We start from the raw sequence: 18802 nt of genomic DNA on the forward strand, positions 1-18802 counted from the left end.
ATTTATGAAGTGTTCACTTATAATATCCACTGTTGCAATTCATAAGTGAGGAACAATATTAAACAAAAGCCAAATTCTCTTTTAAGGATTACCTAGATTACTGGATGTAGAAAATCAATGTTCAGAATGGATATGCATTCTCTCCCCAGTACTGACACCCTTCATTTTGATGACAGAGCCAGGGAAAAGAACACATATCCTATTTGATCAGAACATTGTGACACACTCCTAATGCTCTTAGTTTCTTATTTTTTCTATGTCACAAAGGTTTGTAATACCATTCCATTCAAACCATAATGGGTCGTGATCGCCTTTCATTTCCCTGTCAATGAAGTTTATACACAAGGGAATGATGTTGCTATATTCTTTTCATTGTTTTCAAAAATGTCACTTGGATTTAATATATCATATATAATGTAACAGATGGGTAAGAAATACTTCAACAAATGTTACTCATTTCTGTGACCCAAGGTTTGTTAGATTGTATGATGATTGTTTCCCTGCTTCACTGTGTCATTTGAAATTCATGACTGCATTGTACACCACTCCTTCCTTCCATGGCATTATTTAGTATGGGTCCTACTGAGAAAATCTGCTGTCAGAAGCTACATGCAGCTCACTGATCCATTGAAGACCAGAGTGATGCATTTTTCTTTTCTTCTCCAGAACTGTGACTGGGGCAATCCTTATCTTTGTCCTGTGGTGGAGAATGTATTCTGCTGCAATACCATTTTATGTTTTTTTTTCTGCCCTGTACTAGGCATTGTTATTAATAAAAAAGAGGATGGAAGCATTTAGATTGCACCTTCCATAAGCCTAGGTTATCCTGAAACGCTATGGTGCCGATATTTGAAAGATAACCAAGTCATTGCTATATTGTTGAAAACATGGCAGATAATGTACACAGACCAAATTGCCACAAACAGCAATGGCTGACAATAAGACTGTACGATATAGGAGCAGAATTAGGCCATTCATCCCAATGAGTCTGCTCCGCCATTTAATCATGGCTGATTTTTTTCAACCCCAGTCTCCTGCCTTCTTCCCATATCCCATAACACCCCCTTACCTATCAATAGTTGCATTAAATAACCCAATGACTTAGCTTCCACAGCCCTCTGTAGCAACAAATTCCACAGATTCACCACTCTCTGGCTGAAGAAATTCTTTCTCATCTTAAGCTTAAAGAGACGTCCCTTTATTCTGAGCCCGTGCCCTCGGATCCTAGACTCTCCTACTAATGGAAACATCCTTTCTATTTTCACTCTATTCAGGCTTTTCAGTATCTGGTAGGTTTCAGTGAGATTTCCCCCTCATCCTTCTGAAATCCACTGACTACAGGCCCAGAGACATCAAAGGATCCTCACAAGTCAAGCCTTTCGCTCCTGGGATCATTTGTTTCTTGTGGATCTCCTATCAACAAAAAAACTACCTAATGATTTTTAAATAACTATAGTGCCCAAATTTTTAATAAAGGAGTAAATGGTTAGTAAAGAGTAACTATGGTCAGAAATGCTGACATGAGACACAATAGAAACAATTGGCTACTGGAGGAAAAACTTATAACCTAGGAAGTACTGATGGGAAATTAGAGTTCAAATATATTCATATGACTTTCCTCTTTGTTTCTTCTCATTAGACGTATTAAACCATTGGCAATAAATGTGCATCTGTCTTAAACCAATAGACAGAAGCATGTAATGTGAATGCATTTTGTAGTCTTCTGTTGATTTTTGATTCTTCTGACAGTCATTCCCATGCTTATTAACTTGTGACTTGGTATCTTGCTTCAATATTGAGACATTTTCACAAAGAACTCTTTGCAGAAAGATTTCTCAGAGACAATCTAACATTTGACAATTGAGAAGTTAATTTTAATTGGAACAACAATCTGCTGGAGGAACTCAACCGGTCGAGGGGGAGGAAAGGAATTGTTGACGTTTCGGGTTGAAACACTGCATCAGGACTCAGTCAAACAGCAACAATTCCTCTCTCTCTCTTTCTCTCCTCTCTCTCTTATTTATTTCTAATATTTTGCATTCTTCCTGCTTCCTGAAGGCATGGTAGTGTAGCAGTTAGTGTAATGCTATTACAGAGCCAGCGACCTGGGTTCAATTCTGGCCACTGTCTGTAAGGAGTTTGTACGTTCTCCCCGTGTCTGCATGGGTTTCCTCCCACATTTTAAAGACGTACGGGTTAGGAAGTTGTGGGCATACTATGTTGGCGCCGGAAGTGTGGCGACACTTGTGGGCTGCCCCCAGAACACTTTGCAAAAAGATGTATTTCACTGTATCTCATGTCTCTCTCTCTCTCTCTCTTATTTATTTCTAATATTTTGCATTCTTCCTGCTTAATGTCTCTGTCAGCATCATCCCTTCTTCCTTGCAGAGTCAAAATATTTATTTAGAACCATGCTGATATCTTCTACAATTACACCTTAGTTATCCTTTTGATTTTTAAGAAGATTCTTTCATTTCTAATTGTTGTGTGCTTGCCTATAGCTTTAAGATAATTTATGATGCAATTATGGTAATGTCACTAATTGTACTCAGCTCTTCATCAATGCACTCCATGTTGAGTACTTGCCAAAATGTAAGTAGTTGTAACCAGCCTGTTCACATAATAAATAGTTATGCTTCAGCCCAATACTGTGTAGTCCGGAATGTCTGGACTAGTTAGAAGACTCCATCACTGACTATGTTCCATATATCACACTAATCCTCTTTCCTTTCATATATTTAGGAAAAAAACATATTTCCTTGATTTTATTTGTCAGTATATTTCCATGCACCCACTTTACCTTCCTAATTTCCTTTTTAATTTCAGCCTGGTACCTTTCATTTTCTTCTACCTCTCTGCACGGTTGAGTTCTCAGTATTAGTTATAAACTTCCCTTTTTAAACTTTTTGTGTCCTGCATCTTCCTCAACTTCCACGGGGATCTAGACTTGGGATTTATACTTTTTTTTAAACTTCTCTATTACATTGCTTCAATTTTACAACTAATAGGACAAAATGTGAACTGCTTACAAGCCCTTGCTCCTAGTGCACTTGAGAGAAAATGATAATATTGAACTTGGATTATGTTGCCTCTAATTTTCTCTCCTTACCCAGCCAATATTTTGCACTTCATTCCTGATGCCATAGCTCAGGTTTAGCGAATCACTCATCAGAATTAAGAACAGGCCAGGGCAACAAACCTATACATTTTCATTTATCAGGGCATTCTACCGACCTTCTGAACACATTCTACAATTTTACCTTTTCCTCTAGAGAGCCATCCATTGGGAGGTTTTCCATTTTAGCACTTGTGATGCACACTGGGAATGTGCATTGAGAAACTGCTCATTCACCTCCCTTATGATTTTTGTTCCATTAAAATTAATGGCTAGAAAATTATGGGCTTGAATTGGCATTTCCCAATATGCACTCCTGGTGTGTGCTGGGACTACTGAAGTAGAAAATCTCTCCTCTGATTGCCTTGAATCAATTTATGCTTTCTGCTTCAGTAGTATTCTTTGGTAACTTGTTCTACAACCGTTGGGGTGAAACATTTCTGCGTCACTTCTCTTCATATTCCTAAGTCTTTTTTAATAAAAGTTGTATCCTTCTGGTTTCTGAACAATTAGCCTTGATCAACTTTGTCAACTCCTGTCATAATTTCAAAAGCTTGAATTAGGTCACTGCAAAATGCCATCATTTTCAAAGGAAACTAGCCCAAATATTTAACTTCTGTTACTTTCAAGTATTTTTATTGCTGTCCTTCCTTATCTTATTATTTCACCTTTAAATATTGTTGTGGCCTTCACCCTTTATACCATATCATTTTTGCATTTATAAACAGTTTTTAAATAGGAATTTACATTGATTTGACATTCAAACAAAGAAACAATAGATAAACTGAATACCTAAACTTGTATACCATCATATTTGATACTGGAATTTCAGAAATTTTTTTACAGTAAACTTTTGACAATTGGTATCTTTCAATCTTTCATTCAAGATTATAAAGGAGCTTTTTTCATAAACAGTGTTCAGGGGTTCTTAGATATCCAAGTATAAAGATTAATTTGCAGCATTCAAAATCGAGCTTTTGTTCTTTCATATAATTATTTTCTGTGCAGCAATAATTTTTGATTATAAGTAAAAACAAAAAATGGCAGAAACACGCAGTGCGGTGGCAAAAGCTAAAATTTAATTTTGTTGGCTTTTTGAGGTACAGGCCTGTAATTCTCTAATCTTCAGAGACAAACACATATGCACAATTCCATAACCTAACATCATTTTTAAATGAACATCAGGGGACCTTGTATATCTGCTTGCTTCACCTTTCACTGGACTCTGGAATAGTTATCAATCAACATCTCAAGGAGAAAGATAGGTTACAGTTTCACTTCGTATTTTTGATCTGAATTGGTGAAGACTCTGAGTAGAATTCCTCATCTGTTTCCCTTTTTCCAATTCTGACCAAGCTATTCTGTATTCACACTAATGGGGCCTTAGAGGACATGGAGATGAAATTTACTAAATTGATGATAGAGGTGAAATGGTTCAGTTACATAGAGAAGCTGGAGAGTACAAGCTTGCTATGCAAGGACAGAGGAAGTTTAGAGAAGATTTGAAAAATATTTTCAAAATCTTTAAGCGTTTTGCTAGATTACTTAAGAAGCAACTGTTTCGTGGTGCAGTCACAAAGAGGACATGTCAGCGAAGGCACTACTTCACTTGGAGTTTGAGGAGATTTGGTATGTCACCAAAGACCCTTGCAAGTTTCTACAGCTGTACAGTGGAGAGCATTCTGAGTGGTTGCATCACCACCTGGTATGGAGGCTCGAAAGAGGCTGCAGAGGGTTGTAGACTCAACCAGCTCCATCATGGGCACAACCCTCCCCACCATCGAGGATATCTTCAAGAGGCAGTGCCTCAAGAAGGCAACATCCATCATTAAGGACCCTCACCATCTGGGACATGCCCTCTTTGCATTACTACCATCGGGGAGGAGGTACAGGGAGCCTGAAGACCCACACCTAACGTTTTAGAAACAGCTTCTTTCCCTCCGCCGTCAGATTTCTGAATAGTCCATGAACCCATGAACACTACCTCATTATTGCTCTTTTGCACTATTTATTTATTTTTGTAACTTATAGTAATTTTTATGTCTTGCACTGTACTGCTGCCGCAAAACAACAAAATTCACGACATATGTCAGTGATGATAAACCTGATACTGATTCTGACTCAAGACCATAAGACCATAAGACATAGGAACAGATTAGGCCATTCGGCCCATTAAACCTGACATTTGGCCTGACTTTTCTGCCAATCAAGTGGGAGAAAAGTCAGCAACCAGTGGAAGCAGATTTGAAAACAAGAGATGATATAATTCAAGAATAACCTGCATAAATGTGTGTGTATATATATATATATGTATATATATGTATGTGTGTGTGTGTGTGTGTGTGTGTGTGTGTATATATATGCATATATAAATACATAAATAAATGTAGCTGCATAAATACTTGAAAAATACAAAATTATAGAAAAGTAACAGGATAGTGAGACTAATTTTCAATTGTCTTGTTGAGATTGGATCATTTCTTGATAACATACATTGTCTAAATCACCAAGTACATTTCTTTAGAATAGTGGTGGCTTGGAACCTTTTATCTCGACCTAATCTCTCAGTCGAAAGATGCAGTGCAGCACTCTGACAGTGTAGCACTCTTATACCACAGCACTGAAATGCCTGGCTTGAACCTGCAATGGACTCAGGAATAAGAGTGCCACCAACTAAGCCAAAGCTGTGATATCAGTGGTATTTCATGAAAGCATAGATGAAATTGGTATTTGATTTTGTGGAGATTAATGCTTTAGTATCCATGTAATAAATATAAATACTTAATAAATCTTGTTTTTTTTTGATTCTTCTATTCTCTTTCACTGGAACAAAGTTAATTTTAGGTTCAGAAAAGCACTCCAGATGGCTGGGGTTATTTCTATTTTATCTCCTGTCTTCATTTTCAGATTCAAACTATAAAATTTCACACCTGCATGACATGCTGCAAATGAAACACACATGAACCAGATGCAACTCAGCAGGAATTTCTAACAAAATGAGAGCATAATTTTCCATAATTAACAGAATAAAAAAAATCAAAGCCAAAATGTTGCTCTTCAACCTTTTGGTCTAAACATTGATTTCAGCAACATCTCTGACACACTGAGAGCTCCTACATCATTACAATGACTCCACTATGAAAGGGTTAAACGTATCAGTGTACAGGACATTTATTTTCACTTTACAACTGTTGTGCCTCAGGTCAAGTCTGGCAATGCAGACAACAGTGTTTGGTTGGATAATCGTTTGATCATGGTACTCTTAAATGGAGGACTAATTATTTAATTTACTACAAATGTAATGAACATGCAGTTACAGTTGAATGTTAATTGATTACTCACATGATCACCCTTGTAAGGCCCTTCTTTTTATTAGCTGTTTATCACATACATTTTTCTGTGCAGGAGCTCCCTTGACTGTTGGCTTCTTACTTACAGTAGCTAGAAATGGAAACTATTTTTCTTTTTGTTATGATCTGTCAGTTTTTCATCTTGGCACCTCGATGATAGGCTTCAATTCATCTTGTATATTACATTCTGGTTGCCTTTGACATAGCTAGGCAGTCAGAAAGAAACAAAGTTGCTCCTGTGCACAAAAAATAGTCTTAAGGTGATATGAAGCAAGCAGATTTGTTTCTTCTAGCCTATTATTTTAGATAGAAAGGAAGATTATTTCAAGCATCAAGACTGGAGGTAAAAGAGAAATAACAGAGTGCTTTGAGACAACCTTTGTCTCAAATGTGATAGATTCACTTTCAGCTGTGTGAACAAGAGTCTTACAGTTCTGAGGAATTTCTTTCTTCTATTTGAAAGTTCTCCTTGCCATTTTTCTCCTAGTATAGTGAAGTGTTGGCGATGGAATGTGCTCAATTGCCATGGAAGTGACAACAATATTTCAAGGTGATGCATTCCAAATTTGTTGCGCATCAGTCTTGAACCATCGAACCATCAGGTTCACAAGCTTCTTTCAAGAAAGAATTACAACATCACAATATGCAGGTACCCCTCCCTTATTCTCAAATGTGATCAGCTACTCAGCAAGACCTATTCCTTAGGAACCTACTTTTATTTTTATGATAGCTTTAACAATAAAAGATCCCTTCTGAAAGTGAAGGGATGTTGCAGTGAACTATTGAAAATCAGTCGATGATCTTAGGAATTTTTTCTGTCACCCAGGGGAATTCTAGTGATTTGGTAGCTCCTTGATGGAATGAACTATCAGGCAACTTTCACTCAATTTACTTTTGTGATCTGAAAGTAGCAACCTATCAAACAGTTCACATTGCTAGTAGACTCTTCACCTTCATAAATTGACTTCAGCTACCATTTACTTCAGAAAGTTATCAACATGACCTGGTTGTTAGACAGGTATGTAACTGAACTGTTTTCAACTCAATTCTTATAATGATTTATCAAGTTGTAATTGATTTTGCAATGTTTTTAAAAATAGTCCTTGTAATCTTGCTGGACAAAGAGAGGCATGGGTTTGGATTGTCCTGGATCTGGCTTAGCTCCTGCAGTCACCACTCATAGTCCATGTATATCTATACTCACCTTGCTTAGATGTAGGGAGCAATTCTTGTTGGCCTCTGTTCCATGGAGTCAGGCAGTGAGGTCTGGGTGGTGTTGAACAGATGAAGTCCTGCCCTTTGGAATGCTTCTGACAGGCTCTGACAAAGGCAAAACTGTGGGGTTGGCGGGGTAGTGGTGGTGGGAAGGAGGTGGTGGGAGGGGTTGGAAAGGGAGCAGGGGTTAGGGGCTGAGCTTCAGCTTGTGTCGGATATGTGAGACATGTTAGCAGTTTTTAACTGCTGATATTCAAGCACAATTAAAATAAAGAATTACATTTATTCAAAGTATTGCTCATTAAGTACATTCAAACAGTAATAAACAATTAAGAGCATTAAACTAAAATAAACTAATTTAAAAAAATTCCTTCCCTATTCTTCAGACAGAGTTCCCATTGAAATGAATGGGGTCTCAGATTCTTAGCTAGATCTGACCTGACGTGGGATTGGAAGTTGGGACACCACGTACCAGTTCTCATTGGTAGGTCAGAAGTAGAGAGAGTTAGCAGCTTCTAATTCCTTGGTGTAACATTTTGATTACAGTTCTGAGCCCTGCACATAGGTGTAATCACAAAGAAGGTGTGTCAGTGACTCTACTTCTTGGAAGCTTTAGGAGATTTGGCATGTCACCAGATACTCTAACAAACTTCTACAGATTCACTGTTGAAAGTATCCTAAATGGTTGCATTGTGGCCTGGTACGGCAATTCCAATGCAGGGGAACAGAAGAAACTGTAGAGAGTAGTGTACACTGTCTTCTCTATCACAAGCACAGCCCTTCCCACCATTGAAAGCATCTACAAAAGGTGCTGCCTCAAGAAGGCAGCATCTATCATCAAGGATCTTCACCATTTGGGTCATGCCCTCTTCTTGCTGCCACTGTCAGGCAGGAGGTACCAGACTGAAGACCAACACTACCAGCCTCAGGAACAGCTATTTTCCTACATCCATCAGGTTCTTGAACCAATTTGCACAACCCTAATCTTAATCCAACAATAGAACACTGTGGGCCACCTCTTGCACTACCATGGACTTGTCTTTGATTGTGTTTTTTTTTGCACTAATGAAGCTTAGTCTATTCTTTCTTCTCTTCACTATCTTGTATAATGTATGTATACTTTACGTTCTGTGTGTTGTCTGAATCTATGTGCCTGTGATGCCGCTGCAAGCAAGTTTTTCATTGTACCTGTATCTCACTGTACCTGTGCATATGACAATAAATTCAACTTGACTTAACTTGACTTGACAGGTGATTCCTCACTATAATGCTGGGAAATCTCAGCAAGACCAGTCTCCACTGCTGGAATCCACCTGTTACTTAGTAAGTCCTGGATTTGCAGTGGGTCCAGGAATTATTTCCATCCTTCAAAACTGCTAACCGCAACTATAAACATTTGCTCTATTCTGATGTTTGAGACATGAAAATAAACCATTATGATTGGTAATAGATCCTTCATGTAAAAAGATACAAATGTTTTTAACATTCTGTTCTCAGGATGGGATTGATGCTGACACATTTATGGTCCAGTAGATTCCTTGGGGAAATCTAAGACTGATGGTAGTCTAAAGCTCAAATAGGGGAAACTTCCAAAACTGCATTTTTTTGACACAGGGAATGGAAATTACATTTTTTAATCCTGAAATTGTTTTCAAATTATTTAATACAGAACTAATTTTAATATATTATTGTATAACCTTTGATATACTAACTCATAGCAAAAACTAGTCATCAATTATGTTGGTGCAATTAGTGAGAATATTGTTCTCAGGGAAGTGCTTGTTTAACATAACTTCAGATCTCTTTATCTGCTTCTTGATTTTATTACGAACACAGTTCTGATGCTTCTTTTCTTGACAACGTCTTCCCATGCTCCAAAGTCATTGTTCTAAATATGCTAGGATTAAGATATATCAACAAGGGAAATGTCCAGGGATTCAAAGTTTTGGCCTCAACCAGGTTACTGTCAAAGGTCTGTTTATATTGTAAAACTATCCTGCAGAATATTCCACAAAGCATATTATTTTATTGACACTTCATTTTGATTTAGTTCCTGCTTAAGTTATTTTTTCCTGTTATTGCTTTGGTTCTTCTAATGCTATCTACCATTTCATCTGTGATAAGACATTTCGCGAGATCCCTTCCCATAACCTTCTATCAACAATAAGCACAAAAAATTAGAAGTGTGGTACTGTCCTGGAGTAAATTGTTCCCATCTATTTCTTTCCCATAGCTAAGGTCAGTGAGCTCATATTTCACCACATGTTAAAGAAAGGAAGGAAAAGTTTGCATGTATTTTATGCCTTTCATATCTTCAAGACATCTCAAAGCACTGTAAAATAACTGGGGTACTTCTGAAGGATAGTCACTATTGTAATATCAGTAATTTCAGCAAGGTTATAATGATCACTAAATGACCCAATGAACTGTTCTAATGGTTGAGAGATAAACATTGGAAGTAATTCTTTCCATGTGTTGAATATCTTCTTCACTACTTTCTTCTTACTTCTTAGTAAGTCCCTTGGGATCAAGTTTGCCTTAGATGCACTTCAGTTCTGTGGTTTCTGAGGTAACAGATGGGGTCAATGTAGGATCCACAGGAGGAGAGTGATGCGACGGCAGGTGGGTAGTTTGTGATGTAGTATGCTTCTTTTGTTCTTTACCCTGGGGTTCTGAAGGCTTCTGGTGCATGGACTTGATGTTATCCTGAACGCTCCTTCTCTACTTTGTGCAGTCATGCATCAGGGATTCCCAGAAGTCACTGGGGCTGTTGCATGTTTTCAAGAAGGTTTTGTGAATATCTTTGAACCTTCTCCTCTATCCAGATGCTGATCTCTTCGTGTGGCAGACTTAGAATAGAACGTCTGCTTCGGAAGTCTTTACCATCAACCCAATGACGCATTATTGGTTGCTAGCTTCATGTTTATAATTGAACACTGGTGCAAGCTCTGCCACAACCTGAGAGATCACATTATGCTTCCATGTGTAATCCTTCAACTGTCCTCCATTGTCTTTAATCGTCCTTTGAACTCCATCATGACTACCAACTATCTTCTTCTTCGTCACGTTCTTTTTGCTGCTTTGTTACTTGCTTGCACTGTCACTGCTGAATCTGACACTCATTCCTGTTTCCCTTGACAGTTATTTCCTTTGAGCCCATGAAAGAAAGTCTAATTTGTCTATGAACATGACCAGTTAATTTCATTTTGTGTTGTCAGATGCCGTTTTTAACTTTGTAAGTACATTTTCTTTGACATTAGGGTGTCTTCTGTGTTGTTAATGTCCCACTTAGTATAACTGCCCACATACCTGGATCAAGTCATTTGCTTTCTTTGTAAATTTAGCTCTTGAATTAAATTGACGGCAATTTGATTTATATGACAATGTCAAAGCTAATAATATTATGGCCACAGGCCCTGGTATTCTCCAAAAAGGTCTTCCAAAACTAAGGACCAATATCACCTTCAATCTTCTCTGTAACTTATCCATTTCTCAACTCAAACACAAATCATCATTCTTTCATTATTGTTTGGTTATTTTTCTGTAGTTTCTAATATGATATTATAGTGGTAACATTAACTCTGTTAATACACTAGCTGACCACAAGAAAAGCAATAAATAAATGAGACCCATCACCACCTTCTCTGGACAACTAAGCAAAGATATACTTATGAAATCCTTATGGCTGACTCAGGTTACCTATCATTGCCTCTGCCATCTGGCTCCACCTATCACGTACTGGTCTCTGACCCAAACTACTCCCCCACTTGATTCCATCTGCCCATCATCCCCTCCCCATCTGGTTCTACCCATCATTCACCAGCCTCCCCTCCCCATCTGGTTCTACCCATCATTCACCAGCCTCCCCTCCCCATCTGGTTCTACCCATCATTCACCAGCCTCCCTTCCCCATCTGGTTCTACCCATCATTCACCAGCCTCTATTCCTCCTCCCACTTACTCTCATATACTGACAATCTTTCCTATTTCTGTTCCCTCTCAGTCTTGATGTAGTTTCTTGTCCTGAAACATTGACTTGCACCTTACGCCTCCACAGATGTTGCTCGACCAACAACTCCCACCCCCCCCCCCCCGCCCCCGAGTCCTTCGATTTTTATTCATATAAACTTCCTTAAAATCCTTATTAACTTGATTTATAGATTTAGGAATCTGCATTCCTAGGATGTTCAGATTTTGCACCTCTCAGAAAAATGCCATTTTTATTGCACTTCTTCTCATATTCCCTCTTACAGACAATTTATGTATAGGATGCCCATTTTTCATATTCATCTCCAGTCAGACCCATTCACCATTATATTTTTGCTGCATGTCCTGTAGCCAATCTCAGACCCAATCTACAATGGGTTGGATTTTCCTTACTTTCTGCAGAGTCACATTAAATGGCTGCTGCAGGCACACCTGAGACAATTTTGGTCATGAGCATGCTGCTTACAAATTTGGTGCTTTGGGCCTTGGGCACTACTGAGAAAGCCTGGGATGAGGAAAGGCTTTTACTTCAAATACTGTGCCAGTGCAGAGCGGGTAAAGGAAATGATGGTTGGGTCAGGTGGGGTCATGGAGATGTGGGCCCAGGAGTGAAGAAACTGGGTCCTGGGTCAGAATGAGTTGGCTGGAGCAAGTATCTGGTAATAGTGGGGTGGGATGAGTGAGCCTGTGATTGGGCATGAATCATGTCAGATGCTCAGTGGGTAAAGAGAGTCAGGTAATCGGTAGGTTGGTGGGTCATTTGGTGGGGTGGCTGCATGATTGATAGGGAAAAGGGTTTGGTCAGATGATTGTAGGGGGGATAATCGAGTGATTGCTAATGAGACATTAAGTGATCGATATATTTTATCATGGTGTGTTGGATGAGGGCAGGATCAGGTGACCAATGGATTGGATTTGCAGCAATAGCTGGACGTTCGCAAGGAGATCCCCATGCAGAAGCAGACCACAGGTTCATTAATTTTGCCTACTCCTGCAGAAGTAATGTGTGGGTCACACCAGTGTGACTGGAAATTCTTATTCATGTCCAGACATGGAGTTGCATGTCACTGAATGCCACCGCACATGCCCAGTTCACTTTGTCTGCTATGCAAAAGATGCAGTGAGGTACCCAAAACGACACCTGAGGGCTTTGCATTCCCCACTGTAAATCCCTCATTTTCTTTCACAGAAAGGTTCATAGAAATTGGATCACAGAGTGCACAACACTAAGTTTGAATTTCTAGGCAAATGTGCTCCTACTTCTGAATGTCTGGATTTAAAACTATCCGGTGAACATCATCTGTTTATAAGTGCAAATATACAACAGCAAATTCACTGGCTTCATCAAGCTTTTCTGTTGCTTCATAAAATAACTCAGACTAGCTTTTGGAAAAATGTACTTAGTATTTGTCTTCATCCTGATTAATAACAGAAGTATAACACCTATAATAACACCGATATGGAATGATGTCATTTTCACAGATCAGGTAGGTCCCAGGATCTATCTGTTCTGTACTGAGTTAGCCGATCTCATACCGCATGGAAAAAGGAAACTAAAATTGACCTCAAATCCATTGATAAGCAAAATAGATGATTTTTGATAGAAAGTATTTGTTTGTTCTAGTTTGACTTTGGTCAGAATTGGGCTCGTCTGCAGCATCCTAGCCAGTTGAACACATGCTTATGTCCTGATGTGCATTTGAAGAATGGCTGCGGGGCTGAACTGCTTGGGGTAGATGTTGCCTGCAAATTATATCCCAGCTTGACTCAATGCTGCAGAAAAAAGAGAAAAATAGTTGAAACACACACAAAACAGCTCATAAGTGCATTAAATAAAAAAGAGCTCTGATCTTACCTTGGTACAAAATATCTACCGCTTCAGACATTTGGACCTCCTTATATTTACTGATGTATTAATATTAATTGGCTAATAAACATTCCAGTATATTTGTTGCATGAGCAGTTTATACCAATCATTCACACCATGTTCTTGAGCTTGCTCACGTAGCCCTATTCCTTCAGAAGAGAAGCTATCATTACATTCATTAACAGCCTTTTTATCCAGAGCAACTTCTCATATTTAAGCCTCATGTTTTTAGAAGTGTCCAGCTTGCAGCGACATGCAAAGTGCAATAAATTCTAAACATAAGTGGATGACTGTTATTTGATGAAACTGAATATAACACATTTTAACTTGATGGTTTAGCTCTCTGTATGCATGCGGTGTAAAATCAATTCACTTAGGACCTGATGTTTTAGCTTTGTCTTCAACCCACTTGCCCCTAATAATTTACTGTGTTTTGCACACAGACTGTGGCCATAAACCCTGAACGCCAGCTATTCTGCATCTGTCCGTCTGTCATGCAGGTTTAATTGTATTATCATTGAATTTCTATTGCCATTAAAGCAGCCAATGCAGGAGAAGTAATAAGACTTGGCATTTCAGTCAACCACACACAAAAACACCGAAACACATACAGAATTAAAGTAATTAACCTGCCATCTTCATTTGATCAGATCCCAGCTTTCTGTCAGCACTGTTCAGTAAGAAGTATGCAGTGTTGCATTTTAAATCTAATTTGTAAAGAAACGTAGATGGTCATATCACTTCAAGAGGTTTAATTATACTAGCTTTGACAACACATTGCAGTATCTTGTACTTTGCTGCAAAATATAGCTTCTCCTTAATTATCTTCCTGGCCTTTCTGAAAATGCTATAGGATACCAATTTGAAAATTCTATAAGATGCTTATCTGTTTTGTTACCTAATCCAACAGGACCTTAAACAACAAACTGCAGTTTCTCTGCTGTACTGGAGCAGTGCCTTGACTGAATGGATTATTTTCTATAAATATATTAATAATCAATGAGTTCCACAGAAAGTTTACCATTCTCATAATTGAATTGGACTGAGCTGGGCAATTTAATAAAAAATCATGCAGAATATTTCAAAAATGTGGTTTTGAATTCAAATGAGTAAGAAGTGAGGAAGAAAAATCCTTCCTTCTACTAAGAAAAACTGTTGGAAATAAATAACAACTTGGAATGTTGAACAATGAAATTAATTACAGTTATTGCCATTGCAATCTGAGTTAGAATCTAAATAAGTGGATGTATTGCATTACAATTTTGAAATGGAGTATGCAGTCTGCAGGATACCTTTATCTAGGTTCAACTACAAGATTTAAATGGTAGCTGTCCACTTTTACATTCACATTTGTGAGAATATCTGTAAGACAGGAATCAGCTTTGGCACTGCCATAACAAGTTTTTGTAATGCAGCATTACAAAAGGCAAAACTAAATTATTTTAGGCCTCTGTATGATAACAATAGCACCATTCGAGATGCTACTGTTCTTGTATCTATGGAGTATGATGTAGAGTCAGTGCTGGAATTAGCTATATATCAAGTGTCCCATTAATGTTAGTCATATCTTAAGTTTGTTATCAGAATAGAACCTGATTTAAGTACTAGAGATGTGCTGGCACAAAGGAGAGAGTGAAAGTTGTTGAATGGACCCAACTAGTGATCCAGTGATCACAGTACCTATCAGCAAGTTCATGGGTATTTCCTGTTCCTTTCCTTTCAGGTTATTTTGATTCATTTCAAGCAATTCTCTCATATCTATTGGGTTAAATTGATGAGCAGTTAAACCATTAATGTGGCTATTACGTCAAGGTGTGGATATTTGATGAGAAGAAATGTCACTCAATATATATTCTGGGCATCATGTTTTATTCGATATATTTTCTGGGCATCATTGAGTCAAGGTCTTTTAAGATTGCACAATACTTTGTTGATTGTATCATTACTTGATTGAACGATGTTTAGATAATAAGGGAATTGAGAAATATGAGATTAGTGCTGAAGAATGGTGCGGAGGTAAAAAATCAGTCACAATCTTATTAAATGGGTGAAGGAGGCATGAGTGGCTGACTGGCCTTCTTCTGTTTCTATTTCTTATGTTCTTATGTATGGAAGAGTAAAGCGGGATGCTTAAGAGCTACCTGTAGCTGAGCTCAACAGTTTTGGAAACCAAGCTTGATCACCTTTGGGCTACTGGTAACATGGATGTCAGAATCCATTGTCTAACTGTAATGGTTTTAATCCTCCTGGTGCCTAAGAAAAGTTCTTGCATTTGGGCAATACACTTGAGTCTGAACCATGAGAAGTTAGTTCACTGAATCAAAGAATCACAGAATTCTGTATCATTCAACTGAACTTTAAGAGTTTTTCTTTGTCAGTGGGTCCAAATCAACTGTGCATTGCATTAATGACACCAGAGCAAAAAGGAGCCATGAAGCAATGATTGTTAATTATGGTACAAGAACAATCATGATTGTTAATTATGGTAGTAGCAAAATTTCTTTTGATAGTGAAAACTTTTAAAAGAAAGTTTGATAAGTGCCATTTTGGTCTGTATCTATTGAATTTGTCATTTTATTGGATTGCACTGAGACCATCCAGAATTCAACATGAGACTGTTTCCAGGTTTCAGAGCTGGAGTATCATTTCCATTCCCTGACTCCCTGATTGCACTGACATAATGTTGAAGCTCACATGAAAGTGCTAGTAAATAGCAAGTGGAAGCTTCTTAGAAATTAATGGGTGGTATACATATAAAACAGACCAGTTGATGGATAGCACCAGTAATTTTTAATTTGCAGGTAACTTGTATGACTGGAAATGTAACCCAGTTTCTGAATTTGTTTTGTTCTGGGTCCACTGCCCTCAACTGAGCTCATTTCATCTTTCTTTTGTTTTACTTTTCTTTCCATCTATGCAGATAGTAAACGGGACAGAATCTGAAATGTAATTGCTCAATTATTGTAACAATGAACTCGAGATGGTTCTTTGTCTGGACTGGGTAGAACATTAAAGCTGATTTACAGAAGAAGATTTGTTTTGATGCTTTAGGCAGAATTGATTTATTATGTTATTTTACCAGTTGGTTACTGGTAAAAAGTTGTTTCTTTTTCATTATACTATATCCAACATGTCACATGAGTGAAAATGAAGAGTTTATCTCTGTATAAGTCCAAGGATAAGTTCAGGATGCAGTTTGAGGACTCCTGTTACAAACCTATACAATGTGTTGATATTACTGGTTAATTACCCAATAATAGCTATAGGACAAAAGCAAAAATTTAAATTAAATTGAAGCTTATAATACAAAAGAAGTTTCCTATAGTTCCCTATCTGTGTTTCAATATGAAAGTGTTTTCATAATTGTGTGTATAGTTTTGTTGCAGTTAATGAACAGAGGAAATAATCACTATAATAATGTTGTTTGTTCAGCACTTCTTACCTTTGTCGCCTGCTCAAATCCCATATGCACTAACTATATTAAGTAAATTCATTGTTGTATCTTGCTTTAATACTCATAATTCAGGACTTTTCAATCTTTCCATAATTTCAATCTTGACCAAATCCTGCCCAACAAATCCATTATTAAAATTTCATTTACATTTGATTGAAAGGTGAGCCAGGTAGAGGTTATATATTATCAATATGAGCAACTCTTAACAAGGCATTCAATCTTAAAAAGTACTTGAGTGATATTTCCCTCCAAATACACAAGTGTCAGGACTTCATGGATTTCTTTGTCACCAGGAATGAGGTCACACCTTTAGCTGCATCTGTTGCACACTTCCTTCAGTCTTCCCCTAACCCGGGGTCTCATATTTTTGCTTATCTTCAGTTCTGTTTCCCCCATGCTCTCTCTATTATTTTTGGCTCTGTCAGCCCCATTCCTGCTGAACAGGAGACTGCCTTACTTCACTTCCTGCCCCATATTGGAAAACTTCTTCTCAGATACTACCCCAACTCTTTCAAATCACCACTACTGGAAAAGAAAACATGACCATATCATCGCTGTAAACACATGCATCATCTCCAACTTCCATTGCCACTGTCACTCCCCTGGAAAATCTCATTACTGCCTGAATCCATGTTGTTTTACTTGCAACTCTATATTTGTATTCCTTCAATCAGATGAGCAGACTTCTCAAGCACTGTAATACCCTTAGTCAAAGCCAAGTTAAATCTCCCATCACTGTGAACTTTTATGTTATTCTTGACATATTTTTAGCCTTTGACGTAGAACATAGAACTACCAATGCTTCTTCTTCTGTAGGAAAGCTGAAACCAGTTCTCATCGATTTGGAGTCATATGTGATATCCAGTAGTTATCCAGAGAATCACTTGTAATGGGTTCTCTTTCTGCTCCTACACCATTGCATGCTCCCTATCATCTTCACCTCTCCACCTTACACTATGACACTGCTTGAAACCTATCTCCGTGACCAAAGCAATCTGCCAGCTGCATGGTATTTCCTTCTTTACTCTGTGTTAATTTATTGTCATATTATGCTTTTGTGAAGCACTAAAGGCATAATAGACATTTCAGTTTGTTACATATTGTTTTTGAGACTTACAGAAAAAAAGTATAAATTCTCTGTTGTCTAACACTAGATGGTGCTCTATTCACATTTTTCATTGTGTAAAGGACATCATTGTGATTCAGTTTTATTCCTCTTCAATTGGCATGAAATTTATTTTAACTTTACACCTAACTAGAGAAACAGCTCACTGCTGTAACTTTTTCTGATTTAAGACTGAAAATTGTATTACAGAGTTCTCAAATATTATGGAACTAAATTTCTGTTTTGCTCTTCTTATTTTTAAAGGAGAACTTAACAGATGTTAAAACAAATACCACACACTGTTATTGTACAAGAATATGGGACCGTTCAATAGTGGGAATTGAACTGATTTCTATAGTTGTGTAGACTATGAAGTCCAGTCTCCGTACACTTCATCACTGAGCAGAAGCTATAAATGATGACAGAGGGAGAGCAGAGAGCATTGTATCTTGTATTTGTGTTGTATTTGTGCACCTTCACATGCCAGAGTGTGGAGCAATTCTGAATGGACTCTTCTTTTTTGTCCGTCTTGCTCCTCACAGACTCTGTTAAGGTTTATCAGAAGGGAAAGAAGACTTTTTCTTTGTAATGGTTAAGGATGGAAAGTCTCAAGTTGGACATGCTATTTGGATATCAAGTTTATAAGATCATGAAAATCCTGGTGAATTGGTAATAGGCTTAAAATACACTCCAGAGCACAAAATATAGCC

The sequence above is a fragment of the Pristis pectinata genome, chromosome 2, assembly GCF_009764475.1.
Source record: "Pristis pectinata isolate sPriPec2 chromosome 2, sPriPec2.1.pri, whole genome shotgun sequence".
NCBI classification, from domain to species: domain Eukaryota; kingdom Metazoa; phylum Chordata; class Chondrichthyes; order Rhinopristiformes; family Pristidae; genus Pristis; species Pristis pectinata.